The sequence below is a fragment of the Mastomys coucha genome, unplaced genomic scaffold (assembly GCF_008632895.1).
Source record: "Mastomys coucha isolate ucsf_1 unplaced genomic scaffold, UCSF_Mcou_1 pScaffold23, whole genome shotgun sequence".
NCBI classification, from domain to species: Eukaryota; Metazoa; Chordata; class Mammalia; order Rodentia; family Muridae; genus Mastomys; species Mastomys coucha.
In genome coordinates, this window is record NW_022196906.1 from 58,842,239 (window position 1) to 58,852,335 (window position 10,097).

General features: G+C 51.1%; 1 protein-coding gene across 6 annotated transcripts in view; it reads left to right on the plus strand.

The window, feature by feature from the left end:
- Window positions 1–4,871: 4,871 nt before the first annotated feature.
- Window positions 4,872–10,097, plus strand: part of Megf11 (multiple EGF like domains 11) — a 325,224-nt gene continuing 319,998 nt past the window's right edge. For all 6 annotated transcript variants that reach the window (XM_031346087.1, XM_031346089.1, XM_031346088.1 and 3 more), the window contains exon 1: window positions 4,872–5,167. The gene's annotated coding sequence lies outside the window, so the exon portion shown is untranslated. The remainder of the gene's footprint in view (window positions 5,168–10,097) is intronic.

Here is a 10,097-nt window from a genome sequence, read left to right on the forward strand (position 1 = left end):
AAAAAAAAAAAAAAAAACCTAAGAAATCTGTGTTTCTGCTTTTGGTAAACCATGTCTCAGACAAATTATTTTTCCTACGTCAATTGTTTCCAGGCCACCTGTAACTTTGGGGAAGACTGAGGTCCTACAGTAGAGAGCATTTTATAGGGTAATGGATGTTTCTTTTTCTGATAAACATGGAGGAAGGCAAGGTAGAGAGACTCAGTCTAACTTTGGTTGTATCTCTCCCTCTGCCCCTGCTCTGTGGCCTTGGCAGTGTGGAACTCCATATGTAGACCAGGCTGACCTCAGACTCACAGAAATCCCCCTGCCTCTGCTTCCAGAGTGCTGGGATTACAGACATGCACCATTATGCCTGGCTACTTATTTATTTACTTACAGACTTTTTTGTTTGCTTATTTGAGATAGAGTCTTGCTATGTAGTCAGGGGTGGCTGGGAACTCACTGTATAGACCAGGTTGGTCTTAAAACCCAGTAAAGCTTCTCAATAACTTATAATTTAAAGAAACTTAGGCCAGTGTGAAGCGATATCCCCGGCTGGTTTCTGAGATGACTCACAATTCAAAACGACTGGCACAAATACTCTCCACCAATCTTATTAAATATTCAATCCATATTCAAAGTTATTAAATATTGAGCACCATTTAATAAAAACAAGCAAGTTAATCAAGCCTTCAATTGGTGGTGGATTCATGAAAGCTCACAAGACAGTGGTTCTCAACCTTCCTAATGTTTCGACCCTTTAATATAGTTCCTCACACTGTAATGACCCTCAACCACAAAAATGTTTTTATTGATACTTCATAACTAAATTTGATACTGCTATGAATCGAATCATAATGTAAATATCTGTGTTTTCTCATGGATTAAGGCAACCCCCATGAGAAGGTCAAGCCCAGAGGGGTCAGGACTCATAGGTTGAGAACCACTGGCACAGAGTCACTCCTAGGCTGCATTCTAATCTTTCACTCCCCTCTTCTTTTTTCTGAAGAGTTGATTATTTTTATTTGTTTTGGGTGTATGTGTATAGGGGCAGAGGGCATACCATACCACCTGTGTGAAAGGCGACCCAGGGATTGAACTCAGGTTGTCAGGGTTAGCCACAAACACCTTTATCTATTGAGTCATCTCACTGGCCCCTTCAGTGTTTCTTCATTGGTATGAAAATCAACCACATGATGTGTGTGAGCATTTTGGGTTGTTGTGGGTTGTTGAGTTACGAGTCTGGGATGCATGTGACCTTGTGTGTCATGTGAGCAGATGTAACACTGGCAAGTAACCTTACATTCTGCTCCTTTAATGCTTTCTTCTCTGCACCTCACCAATGGCTAGGACACTAGAAGTCCCGTGGTTCCCTGTAATCCAGGGTGCCTTCCACAGGTGACTATTTCTCAGGGTTATGTGTGTGAAGTCGGCTCCCAGAGCTGAACACCTTCTTAGGTTTGACCCTTGTTTCTTTGCTGGCTACACCCTGGTCCCCACCCTGGAGTGCAAGAAGACACTGTAGCATTGAGACAATACTTCAAACAAGCTTGAGAGCCACATTTCAGGTCTGCCACTGGTTTTGTGGCTTTGAGTAACATGCTTTTGTAGCCTCTGTTTCCCTTCTTTAAAGGGGGAATGATAATGCTTGTTGTATAGGATTGTTGTAACCTTATATGTGTATTTTATTAATGTCATAAACATCTAAAACCTTTTTAAAATTACATTTTTTATTTAACGTACGTGTGACTATACCACTGCACACACATGGAGGCCAAAGCACAAATTCCAGGAGTTGCTTACCACATGGGTCCCAGGGATACAACTTAGGACGCCAGAAATGGAAGCAAGCACCATTTCACTGGCTCAACATAGTATAAATACCTTATTCCTGTGATGAGGCCAGGCCCTAAGCTAGGCTTTGTGATGGATCTGAGGAGACAGGAAACAGCTCCAAACACCCTAGAGTCAGGGGGTGAGAGAGACATCCTTCTCCAGTGCTCCACACTGTCATGGTCCGTTCCCTCTGAAGAGCTCAAACTCCCCAAAGTTCTGGTCTTTCCTTTACCCAGCCAGTCCCATGTGTCCATGAGAGTCCCCAGTGGCTTCCCCCACTCCCTGGGGATTTGAGAGGGTCTTTGTAGGAAAGGTGATCCTAGCAAGAATACCCAGGAGAGGGAAGGCATGAGGGGCCAACTCAGCTAGGAAAGGGGACAGTACCACTTTTCTTAGCTCTGGGCACCCCTGTCCCTGGGATTTATTTCCAGGAAGGAGGAGTCATTCCAGCTTGGCCAGAGGAGTTCTGGTTTCTGCCCTTCTCATCCTGTTCAGGCAGAAAGGCACATCAATGTGCCCACAGAGGACAGATGACAGCACAAAGACTTGAGTTGGGGTGTTATGTCAGGTTCTGGGTCCCTCAGTCAGCTCACGGTACCCTTTTCTCTCCTTCCTAAGGTAGAATATAATAAACTTCTATGTATGGATTTAGCTACTGTGTGCTAAATCAGTTGTGGGGTATAGCTCAGTTGGTAGAGTGCTTGCCTAACATGCATGAGTTCCTAGGTTTGATTCCCAGCACTGGGTAAAACCTGGCATGGTGCCATACACCTAGAATCCTAGCACTTGAGAGGTAGGATTAGAAGCTCAAGGTCATCCTTAGTTACATAAGAAGTTCAAGGGCAGCCTGGCATGGCTCATCACCGTCACATTCAGCTGAGTGTAAGCTTTTGGGTGGTCATTGGACTTTGTTTTAGATTCTACCCTTTGGTGAGTAGCATAGTCTTAGATGTTACAACTCCTCAAATAAACTTGTAGAAGTTGGTCCAGGCCAAGCACTATAGAGCCTCCTGCAAGCAGGCTCTCCTGGCAAGTGAATGATGGATTGTGGGTTCCGGCCGACCCCGAGCTGACTCCTAGAGATGTTTGCTAAAAGTGCTTCTGGCTCTGTTGTGACATGTGTTCTTGGAGACTTGCCATCTGGGCAGGGAAAGCCCAGCTTTATAGATCCGTGCAGCTTTTTAGAGTATGGCAGAAAACCAGGCACCCACCCCCTGTCCCTTAGCAATCCTTAGACACATGATTCCTGCCCGGCAATGTGAGTGCAGCCAAGAAACAAGACAGGCAGGACAGCCTGCTTTGTGTTGCTCTTGAGTTCAATGGTTACCCAGAAAGACCCACCCAGCTCCATGGATCCATGAACCCACTTAGACATGGGTAGCTACCACACAGAAGTCAAGAGTGAGAGGCAGGGTAAAGGAGGAGCTCAGACCCCAAGGGCCAATGTGCAAAGGAAGCTGTGCAAGCCTAGATTAATTTTAATTAAGCTAATATTAACTGCAGACAATGGCCAAGTACTACCATTCACTGTTCCAGGAAATGGGCTTTGGTTTAATCCTCAGAAGGCTTGTGGTACTGTTAGCATTCCCATTTTACACACAGGGAAACTGAGGCCAGAGGGACTAATTGATCTTTCTAGTGTCACAGTGAGTGGAGCTGGCCTCCCAGTGTGAGACTCATATCCCTTAGGGACTTTTTCAATGTCAAATTCAGTCTCCTCACTGCCAGAGGGGGAACTTTGTATATGGGCTAGATGGTTGGTCCTTCAAAGGAGGGCCTAGGGCACTAGAGAGGGGGCAGGATTTAAGGAGGGACTCTGGCGGGTGTTGAGTGCAGGGGTGTTGGCTAAGTGCCTTACCCTGTCTCAGCCTCTGCTTCTGTGTTGTGGACAAGAGGCTCTGGCATCTGTTGTCCATTTAATTTGACACTCCAAGCTAAGGAACTGCTGGAGAGGTTGGTTTGGAGTTTTTGGACCTGAAACCCCAATGTAGAAAGAGCTCCCTCTGCTCACACCGTTCCTGCAGGGCCCTAGCAGTTATTGGATGTACCTGGCTTAGTAGAAACCTGGTCCAGATCAGGGCTGCCTGTGGTGGGCCAATGGGAAAGGGACCTCTTCTCTTTTTTCTGAACCCCACTGGGCTGAAATGGGCAGATGACAGGAGATACGTCTGGGGAAAGAGCTTGATGCTCAGGCTACATGGGAGTCTGGGCTGAGCGGCTTGTCCCAAAGCCACAGACAATCTGCCTGTTTTAGTGGCAAAATTCTCCCTCCAGGCGCAGGCCACCTTTCCCAAGTGTGGGACTCCTCACTTCAAGGGAAGGAAACACCTCACCACCCCTGCCTCTGCCAAACAGGGACGCAGGAGTGAGCCTCTCACTTCTGGGAGAGGAGTAGGGGTTTCCTGCAATGTTCCCAATGGCCAGGTGTTCCCACCCCCTGGTCAGGACCCACTACAAGCGCCACATGTGGTGTAGTCTAAGGCCTCACATCGGACTGAAGACTTCCAGGTGGCTTTGGGGGCAGTGCCAGGTCTTTGACACCCTATCATTTACCTGCCACCCATCGTGTCCCCTGTTTGAAGATCTTGAAGTCTGCAAGAAGCCCTGCTGGTCTAAGTCCAGCCTTTGGAGCATGGCAAGCTCTTGCTCTGGGGCCTGGATGTCTGCACTTTACCTGGTGCAGCTCAGAGTAGCTTGTTCTGCACACTGAGGTTTTTTTTTTGCTTTTCTTGCTTTCCCTGGGTATCTGTCTTCAGCTTGTTAAAAGCTCAGTTTGGGGTATATTCCTGGTCCCCTTCCATCCTGGGTTGGCTTCCCCAGGCAGAGCATCTACAAAGAACAGGTGCAGAGGCTACGCTGATCCGGTCGGTCGGAATTAAAAATAAAGGGAGAAGGGAAGAGAAAGAGCAGACGCGAGGGGTTAAAAGGAAGAGATACAGAAAAGAGGGAGTGGGAAAAACGGTAAAAGAACGAAAAAGGATGCAGAGTAGGGAAGTGAGAAGAGAACAGAGGGAATTAAAGAAGACAACCGGCAGAGAGAAAGCCAGGAAAAAGAGCGAGGGAACGCGCGCGATCGCAGGGTCTGAAAGGAGGTGGGAGGGAGAGGGAGAGCGGAGGGAGGAGGGAAGAGGGAGGGGCCGAGGGACGCAGGGGGTGGGGGCTGCCGTGGCAGCAGTCGCAGCGGCTCCAGCCTCCTGCTTGCTCACTCGTTCTCAGTGCCCGGAGCCGGCTGCCCGGCTGGGGCGGTTCGCAGCTCCCGCTCCTGCCTGGGGACCTGAAGCCTCTCCGGCTCCGGGGTATAGGACCGCGCGACTGGCTGGCCCAAGCCCTGGGCGCGCCACGGAAGCAGGTAGATGGCTGGGTGGGGTCCGCGGGGACCCGAAGCTCGGAGCACTGTGGGTGCATCGGGCCGGGGTGTGGGTTCCAGTTCAGGGGAGGGGGCTTTGCAGCGCCGCGACTAACTTTCCGCCAGCTCCGTGGGTCCGCAGGCTGCCTTGGCCAGGTCCCGGCTCTGGAAGGCGAGTTTGGCGAGGGGCAGAAGGTGGATGGCTGGGCTTGCGGGAGCGCCCGGGGGGTCTATGCGAGACGTGGAGAGCCTCGGCTGGGCCAGGCGCGCGTCCTCCGGCCGCAGTCAGGACGCAGCGGCCGCCGCGCCTCCACGTGCGGGGGAAGACCTGAGAGTCGCGGTGCGGGTGTCCGGAAGAAGGAACCTGCCAGCTCTGAGCGAATCCGGGTTCTCCCGGCCGAGAGCCGTTCTAGATGTGCGGGACCTTCGCCCCGCACCGCGTCCTTCCGAACCGGGTCCCGACGCAGAGCTGCGGGGCCGCGCGCAGGTCCCCGCGGAGCCCAAGCCCAGCCGGTGCCACGCGCAACGTGGACTCACTCCCTTTTCTTCCTGATCCTGTCTACCCACTTTCACCGAGGGAATCCCGGACGCCTTGCAGTCCTGCGGGTTGTCCCTGGCGACATACCTCCGACCCTCGGCGGAGACCCCAACACCCAAAGTTAAAAGAGAAGCGAGTCCCTCCTCCTGCGCTTGTGGGTGGCTGTCCCGAAGTTCCTAACTTCTCTCCCAATCGCGGGAGGTAGTGTTGTAGGTGGCGACGCAGTGGTCCTGGTGACAGCCCTGCGCAGCCACCTTCCTCTAAGACTTGATTTAGTCTTTTAATTTTTAGGGGTGGGGGGAAAGACTTAAAATAAGTAAAACCGTTCCTTCCCGGGATCAAGGTCGCGAGTGGGACGGAGTCACCATCGGTCTGTAGTCTGAGAGCGCTGGGTCTCCGCCTGGCGGGTTCCAGAGCCCTCGAACCCCAGCTGCTTTTTCCTGGAACTGACTCCCACGCTCCATCCCACTGTCGTCGCGCCTCAGAAAACGTCCCCGTGAGTGCCTGCTGCGAGGCCAGCCGGCCTCCTTCCGGGCTGGTGATGCTCTCGAGAAAAACCGGTCCAAGGGACTGGGATCAGATTCTCCCACGCCTTGTTCCTCCGGGAGCCTATGAAGCAGGGTCTCCCGCAGGTTAGAGGATGCTTACCAGGAGGTTAGGGCTCCCCGCCTTCCCAGCACTCTGTGCTGGCAAGGATACTTGTGCTCAGCGCATCCGCGCCCATCACTCTCCTGGGGGAAACTGGGGTTAATGTCCCGACCAGGTGGTGGCGCGCGGCAGGCGGCCGGGACAGTCTGAGCCTGTCCCGGATGGCATTTTGGCTCCCGGAGTCCAAAGGCTGTATTCGCCGATCCTCATCGCTTTCTAGCTTTCTGTCTTTGTTGGACTGCAAGCCGAAAAGATCTTTTGTGAGGCTTAGCGGAGGTTTAGAAGTAGCAAAAAAGCTGGAGGTCTTTGCAGAGAAGATCATCTACCGGCCATCGCCCCCGCCCTGAAGGTTGGGTTCAGTGTCCCAGAGCATTGACGTTAACCCCCAGCCTAGGATGTGGCGCTTCACCTTCTGTTTCTTTGGCGGCTTTTCCTGCAGTGTGCACCAAGCACCGGGCTCTTGCTCACACATTGTTTAAGCCCCTAGAAAATTGAAGCCTATAACTGCAGTCCGTCCCTTTCTCCCCATTCCGCAGATCAGCCAAAGCCCGAAGAAGTGAAGGGACTCTCTCACAACTGGCTAAGGGAAAGTAATCCAGTCTTCCTGTCTAAGGGCTTGGCACCTTTTCTGACTTCCCCAGCTGACTCCCACTTTCTTTAGCGTGAGACAGGTATTCCCAGTTAGGGCACCAAAGGATGAAAAGGATGGAGGGCCGGGAGCTCGGAAGGTTAGAGGCAGGACACAGAGGGTAACCAGCATCTCTCAAGAGGAGCCATATCTATTGTATGCCAAGTTTGTGCTTGCACCATGTCTGCTTTTAGGTGCCACGGACCTGCCTCTCCTGTGACCTGTGGGGCACATGTGGAGGGCACAACAGGGGTTGCTGTGTAGCTGAGTCTGGCAGGCATTCTCAGCTGAAACCACTCTGACAGGATCTAGAGTGGCCTCATATACTGCCATGAGAGATGAAGGGTTTCCCAAGCCAAGGTTTTACTGCTGACCCCAGGCAGTGGAATGGTGTGGGCCAAGGAGAACTCAAATTCAGCACTTGGCCTACAGGTCCACAACCTCTGTAGAAGGGGAAGGCCATCAGTTGTCTCTGAAGGCAGAACTCAGTGACCTGAGGGCCAGGGAGACAGCTGCAGAAGCAGCAGAAGCTGTTACCTCCTTCTTCTGCTTCTTTTCCTCACGCCTTCTAGGTTTCCTGGAGGCTTCATGCATTCCTTTGCTCCTCCTGCCTAGCTTCACTTTTAGAAAGCAGGTGCTGGCAGATGAGATGGTCCAGCCGGGGAAGAGCGCTTGCGGCTAAGCCTGACAACGTGAGTTCAATGCTGGAGACTAATGTGGTGGAAGGAGAGAGCTGATTCCCACACAATTTGTTCTCCTGCCTTTACATGCTTGCCATGGCATTCACCCTCTCTTCCTAAACACATAAATAAACAATAGGATCTAGGTGCTTGGATACTCTGGGGTTTGTATAAGCTGGGCATTTCCCCTCCTAGGGACATCTGGTTAACCCTTAGCTCTGCAGCTCCTCCTTGGGCTCAGGGACTCAGCCAAGGATGGTCCCCAGCTCACTATCCTGATACTCTAGGCCCCAACCTCCTATGCTTACAGTCTAGGTGCAAGGAAGAGCCACATAAAGACCTGTGAAGAACCGTTGGCAATATAACAAATGACCCCAGCCTCACCTCAAGGGGTGACAAGATCTGAAACACTGAAGTTTGGAGTGTCAGCTGGTTGCCAGGGGTGACCCAGGACCAGCTGTATTGCTGACCTTATTTATATGTGGCACTAGAGAGCAGCCCCGAAGAGTTTCTGCTGGTCAGAGCATGGCAGGAGGGAGCTGATGCATGTTGGCAACTGTGATCTTGCTAGGTCTCCATAGAGACTGCTGCCAGGTGACTGTGTACCTCTGAAACTCTAGCACCTACAGCTGCTTGGTAACTTCTAGAGTCCCACCAGTAAGTGGAACCTCAGGATTGTAGATTAGGACAGCTGTGCAGTCTAGGGGACCCAGAATTCAGGTGTCCCTGATGTCCCATTTAAGTTAAAATGTTCTTCTGAACTGGAAGGAATGACTCAGCCAGCAAAGTGCTTACTGTGCAAGCGTGAGGATCTGAGTTCGAGAACCCAGAACCCCCATGGCAGGTTGAGTATGGTGAGATGCCCTTTGTAATCCCAACCCTGGGGAGGCACAGACAGGAAGATCCCTGGGACTTACCAGACAGACAGACAGACAGACAGACAGACAGACATCTAGCCTAATGGATGAGTCCCAGGTCCCAGTGAGAGGCCCAGCCTTGTCCAAAAACAAGGTGGACAGTTCTTGAGGATGACACCTGAGGTTGACCCCAGCCCTCTGCATGCATTCACAAACCGGCATGTGCAAATGTACCCACATATGCATATGCACACATGTGCACACATAAAATAAATATGCATAAGAGCTGGTGCCCTTCAGTCTGTTTGGGAGGCTGAAGGGGTGGTCATACGTCTTCAGGGGAAGGGCTTATAGCAATACAGCCTCTCGGACTCACCCTCAGCTGTGCGATTCAGTGAGCCTGGGGTGGCCTTGCTAATTGCCCCTTCTCTCGAGCTCTCCACCATGCTGATGCTCTCACTGTGAGAACCACACTTTAGGTGTGGGCAACAGAGGAAAGGGACTGCTTTTCTTGGAGACTCTACTGGAGTGGGGGCTGGGACAAGGCTGTGATTTAGCACTAGGGACTCCCAGGATGCGCTTACATGCGGTCCCACCCCCCCACCCCCTAGGTGGCTGTAGAATTAAAAGAATATTTTATCTTCATCAGCACACACACAGAGAATATATTGTCATGTAATTAGGGAATAAATAGGTGTCATGTGTTGGCTGCAGACTCTGTGCCCCGTGGCTCTGTGGGGGTTTATTAGAGTGGTGTTATAATTGAGAAGGTGCCATCCACTCCCTGAGCCCCTCATGAAACTTGCATGGCCAGGGTGGCCACTGTCCAGAAAGGTGTCCAGAAAGTGTCTTCTTTGTTTAAGAGGAAGGCAGTGGGCTGGAGAGGTGGTTCGGATGGCACAATGTTTGCCAAAGCTTGTTCGAACCTCAGCACCGAACAGGTCAAGTATGGTGGCGTAGGCCTCTAATTTCAGCAAAACTGGGGGTGGAGGCAGGAGGATCAGGAGTTCAAGGTCATCCTCCACTAATCTGCAAGTTCAAGGAGAACCTGAGCTACTTGAGACCCTGTCTCAATAACAATGAAGGGAGGAAGGGTGGAAAGAACACAAGTAAGAAGGAAGGAAAAGAAGGGAGGGAGGAAAGACAGGAGAGAGTCAGCAAGATGCTTCTCCCAATACTGGACTAGCTCTGCTTTATTTGACAGTTGCCATGCAAGGTGTTCTTAGGGAACAAAGAAAAAGAAAAAAAAAAGAAAGAAAGAAAAAAAAAGAAAGAAAACAAGAAATGGCCTGTAGGAACAGAGCAAGGCTTTGAGGAATCTGTAGCACATGTTCTGTTTGTCAATACCTTCTGTCTGTCTGCCTGCCTGTCTGTCTGTCTCTGACTTGGAGAGGCATCTCGGCAGGAGGGGGAGCCTCTTCCACTCACTGATGGGGTCCATCTACCATGTGTGTTAATTAGGCCCCAAAGAAAAGAATCATAACAGAATTGTTCTCCCTAAATGCTGGTATTTTTCATCTGGATTCTATTTATTGATTATTTTACAGTCGAGAAAGAACAGCAATCCATGTTTATTTCTTTC